The 5,521-nt window shown below is 43.6% G+C and overlaps 1 protein-coding gene across 15 annotated transcripts in view; it reads left to right on the forward strand.

The window, feature by feature from the left end:
- Nucleotides 1-5,521, forward strand: part of KALRN (kalirin RhoGEF kinase) — a 655,214-nt gene that overhangs the window by 458,578 nt on the left and 191,115 nt on the right. The window lies entirely within an intron of this gene.

A 5,521-nucleotide genomic window follows, 5' to 3' on the forward strand; every position in this document is an offset into this window, starting at 1 on the left:
AGTCATGGGCTCCAAAAGCTCCTGGCTGTGGCTGGCCAGGTGAAGGGCCCACCTACAATGTACAGTTCCTTTTCTTCCCACCTGCTTGGGAGGCTTCCTTTTCCTTCTAAATAGGAAAGACTAATTTTTCCATTTTAAACATAAAAAAGCAATGTGTATGTGTATATATGTTTGGGTATTTGTGCTTATGTATGCATATGTACATATATATGTGTATACATATATGTGTGCATATATGTATATATATATGAAGGAAATACACCAAAATGTAAATAGTGGTTATTTCTGGATGGTGGCTTTTTCCAAATTCTCTATGACAAGAAAATCACTTTTATTAACAAAGAAAACCCTAATTGATGTCATTTTTAAAAGACAGGAAGGAACACAATTATTAGATGGTTGCTGAGGTCCACCCTCAGCATGAATCAAGGACAAGGGGACAAGCAGGTACCTCGTAGGAAACAGGGGGATTGACTTCTCAGTATCTCAAGAGGAGGGAAAGTGACCAGAGAGTGAATTTGGACTGATGTGTAGGATGGGCCAAGGTTGTGAGCTGAGGAACTGAAAACTGTGTTTGGTTGTATAGGTCAGGAGCCTTGGACAGTGAAAGGAAAGAGAAGGAAAATTCAGGGTGTGGCCGGTTGGGGGTGACAAGGAGATGAGGAGTTCCATCAGGGTTTTCCCCCAAATGTAGCTATTTAGCGGAAGTATGGAAAGGGTGAGGAAAAGCTGCGAATAAGTTCATGAAGAGATTCCATGGAGAGATGCAGAGGGAGAGACAGAAAGCAGACATATTTCACGTTTGGTTTTAAGCCCCTGTGATTCCAGAGGGGGAGGTTTCCGGAGTGACTCAGCATGGGGATGCTGGGACCCAGGTGAGGAGGACACAGAGAGCCTCCGTGAAGGAAATGAGTTACCCTGCATGGGCAGCAGGTTTCGAATAGGAGGTTCATCGTTAGGTCAACACCCAGCTCTCCCCCGGCCCCTCACCTCCCTCTCTCTCTTCAGCTCCCACAGTCTGAGGGCAGAGGGAATGTTTTCTGATAAGAATTCTTGGTAAAGAGGCAATTTTTAACCTTTCTGAATTTGAAACAAAACAAAAAAATTACATGAAACCAATATTTTCAAGGTTGTTTCTCCCACACTGCCTAGTTCCGTGGTTCTCTCAGAGGATTCCCTGAGCAGAGGGAGAAACAGAAGGAGGAAAAACAGGGAGATGGACTCTTTCCTGCTGTAGCTGGTTGCTTTTCACTGGGGTGGTCCTCCAGAGGTGGGGGGTGCCTGGCCTGTCACTTGGGAGGGAGCGCACTCCGCACCACCTGCCAGGCCTTCCTGCTCATCACTAAGCTGCTAGGCTGCCTGGTCTTCCTCAATAAGCTCCTGACAGCATTCTGGATGAGGAAGCCTGGGGTCAGCATGAGCAACAAGCCAGACATCTAAAAGCCAAAAGGAGATCCTTCAGGCAGAGTAGAAAGCAGGAAAGAACACATAAGAAGGTCACCAGATCAGTCCTTAAAAAAGAACTAAACTAAAGATACACTTCACGGTGCTTATGTCTTTCCTGTGTGCACGATTCAGTATTTTTACTACTCTGTATCTCCGTGTTTAATTCTGATGGCTATATCAGGGAAAATTTCCAGTCCAGGCTCTAGTCTGACATTTGGGGTGGAGAAAAGCTCTTTTAAACCAGTTAATATAGTATTTGCAGAGTTCCCTGTGTATCATGGAAACAAACAGAGCACTTAAAGTCCCCATCAAGGGTAATACCCCGCGCCTCCTACCGCCCCATCTAATAGGAAAGGCCTAGTCCTTGTCTTAGAAAGCCCTGCTATAATTGGGCAGACCAAGGAAAGCACAAAGGCTGCCTGCAAGGAAGCCATCCAGAGCATGAACAGCTGACAGTAACAACCACCTCTCTTGCTGAACTCCTTATAGGAGCCTGGCAGCTTATGTATATACTCTTTTCATTCTGTCCTCACAACAGTTCTTCAAGGTAAGTACCATTATCCTCATTTTGCAGATGAGGAAAATGGCACTCAGAGAGGTTCAATAACTTGCCCAAGGTCACACAACCAGAAAGCGGCAGAACCAAGATGTGAACCCAGGGCTCTCTGATGTCCACTATGCACACTGCCTTCCCCTGGACAAGCTCACTAAAGAAAACAATTGGATAATTCAGGCCAAAACACACAAAGTAACATTATGGCCCAAATGGTCTAAGTCCTGTCATTACTGCCCCCCATCATTTGAATGAAACACACCTGAATTAAAATACCAAGAGCATTCCATGCTCCATGGATCCCATGGGTCAGTCGCTCACTGACTTGTGTGCCTAGCAGAGCAAGGCACGAATCAGGAGCGTAGAGGAAGCTGTTTATTATGTCTTAACCACGGGAGTGGTGATTTGGGCACACTCCTGCCTCACTGGTTTCCCGCTCCATCAAAAACATCCAGAACATATAGTCAACTGAAGATGCATTTAAAAATATAATGGAAAATAATTGCCTCAAATTCTTTATGGATCGAGACAGGGTACACATCTATAACATATAAATATGTTCCCCATTTGTGGTTATTTTTATACCACTGGATGTCCAATACTGTCTCTTGTGCACCCAGGGTCAGCAGAACATGTCTCTATTGCTCAGAAAGCTTACATTCTGGGTGTCTAGTATTAGAATGGAGCCTACATTATATTATATAAAGTATTTATATAAAGGGATCTGTACCTGAATAGTGGGAGGTGGAGGAAATCTCAGCACAGGCCCCTCCCCACTAAAATAAAAGAATACAGGGGAGGTCCGGTTCATAAAAGCCACCGTCCTACGAAGTGGATCTCACTGATTCTCGCCCCTCGTGGAAAATGCCCAAGAGAAGTACTTTTGGACAGTATGTGCTGACAGATGTGAAAATGCAGTTGAAATACTGCAAAACTCAGGTTTCCGAGCGATGGAGTGATTGGGATAGAGAAGGTCTCTGTGCTAAGGATTCCAAACCAGGCAACCCACAGAGTTATGAGGGAAGTATTTCTAAAAGCCAACTTCAGGCCCTACCCTGGCCTACTGAATCAAAATGCCAAAGGTATATGGTGACTGGACATGGGACATATATGAATTCCACACTGGGAGTTATTTTCTAAATAACAGAAATCATTCACATCTCAAAAAAAAAAAATGTGATGGCCTTCTCTCTCTCTCTCTCTCTCTCTCTCTCACACACACACACACACACACACACACACACACACACACACACTTCCACTTCCACTTCAACTTTTCCCGCTAATCCTTTCTTTAGGCCAGATTTTTAGAAAATCATCTCAATGAGATTATGAACGGCTGTCATTTTTAAAGTTAAGAGCTATGCATCGGCGTTCACTACTCTTTCATGTTACCAACTGGACTATATAAAATAATGGCTTCCTATATTAATGTGTCTATATTTTCTCAGGGTTTTAGAGAAAAGCATGCAGTTTGCCTACGTGTCTCATATATCAAACCATCAGACAGATTTGCAGGTGCACAGAGACCATCACAACTTAGGTTTAAAAGGGAATAAACATTTCTCTGCACAACCTAATGAGTATGTAGAACGAAGTGACCCAAACCACTTCTACTTAGGTCCTTGAGGATAAGATGGATCCTCAAAATATATGAGATGCTTTCCCAGACCTTTGAAATCCACAAACATACAAATGTACAAATATCACTTAGGAGGTGGATTCTCCTTTACAAGAGGCAACATAGCACAGTGGTTAAGGATAGCCTCAGAATCAAACCAACCACAGTGCAGATCTCACTTCCTTCACTTGCCAGTTGTTTGATCCTGGGCAGGTCCTCTTAGGGCTCCAGTCTGCAAAATGGAGGTAATGGTATTACCCACCCCATAACGTTGTAGTGCAAATTACGAGAAATGATGCATGCCGGACACTCAGCCTTTGGCTTGGCGCATGCTAAAGACTCAACAAATATTAGTTGTTAATAATAGTGATAATAAAAATGATGAAGAACATTAGCTATTTTAATAAATGACAATAAAATATTTTTTTAACTCCCCTTTCAGAATTTTAAGAACTGTGTAAAGAACAAAATGTCAAATGCAGCATTTATAAAACTGTTAAATTCTACCACTGCAGTAAATTCTACAAATCTTATAGCACATCTATAAACTAAACTGGTAATGATGGTGAATTATGGTGTGAGCTAAGCAGGACAGCGGACACCACCCCTCCACCACCACCCCACCCCACCTCCCCATTAATGTAATGCGATATAAAATTCCTAAGGCTCTTTTGCCCTGGCCAAGGTGAGCTCAGTGGTCAGCAGGACCTTCCATGAGTTACTTCACAGATGTATGTGTATAGCTCCTGGCTTTCTTCAGAATCTCCTCTCCCTTCTGAATTCTAAGTATCCCCAATCTTCCTCACAGCTCAGGGTAACTACCATTTTAACTTGATGCTGATGTGTTTTCTCTCCCTTAATGAACAGTTTTTGCCTGGCTGGAGTTCTTACTAAGGGAGTTTGTAAGACTGCTGAATCACAGACCTGTACCTTTTTTCTCATTTCTGTATGGCAGATACGATGAGCTGAGCCACAGTCAAATATGAGATCATACTCTTTAACTTATCTTGAATTTTTCTCTTGGTTGAGCCATTGCTCTTTAGAATACTTCAGCCCTCCAATAGCACTAGAAGTTGACTTTCTTTGAGGGGCCATTGTTAAGGACACAGTCCATTGTTCCGGTGGCCAAGTAGAGTCGGCGTGGCCACACTGGAATATGGAAGCCGGGTCTCTGGCGGGCTCCCTCACTCACTCAGTAATCCACTCCCTCCGCCAGCCCTGCGGCCTCACAAACCAACCACATGCCTCGGAAAAATTGCAGATTACCACATGTCGCAGACCCTGGAAACACTTGAAATCAGGAATTTTAAGTCACTCACTGCCAAAGATCTGCCACATAAATGGGTAAACTTTTCTCAGTTTCTTTCCCCCAAATGAATGTCATAGTGAGACTTGCTGGCAGGCACAGGGATCCTAAAAGAGTTGAAACAAACAAAACAAAAAGGATATGAAATAAACACTGAGGATCACTCATAGGACCTCATATTGAATGCAGCCCTCTTTATATTCTTCCTGGCTCTCCTCCTGCTTTTATGTGTGGGGGAAACCACCGCAGGACTGCTCAACCAGCAGCTATTGCAGAGAAAAGTATATGCATTGGAACCCTGACAAAGTCAGTGAAAGTGGCCAGTCAGCGATCCTCATCTGGATCCTGAACTTGGTTGGCTTCTTCTGAACCTTCAGACCAAGGACTGTCCTACACAGCACTCTGCTCACTCCATTTCCTCTTCTCAGAAAATGATTGTGTATTTGCCAGGTTGCACTCTGTGCCTTGGGTTGCTAGAAATACAGTAGGTTGCACTGATGATTTAACTCTGTTTTCTATAAAGGGCTACGGGATCTCATGCAGATTTTTGCAAAGTCATATGCAAATCACAGAGCCCCGGCCCTTTTCTTAACAG

The sequence above is a fragment of the Mirounga angustirostris genome, unplaced genomic scaffold (genome assembly GCF_029215605.1).
Source record: "Mirounga angustirostris isolate CCGP_5_RB_7025 unplaced genomic scaffold, mMirAng1.0.hap1 SCAF_1, whole genome shotgun sequence".
In the NCBI taxonomy this organism is placed as follows: Eukaryota; Metazoa; Chordata; class Mammalia; order Carnivora; family Phocidae; genus Mirounga; species Mirounga angustirostris.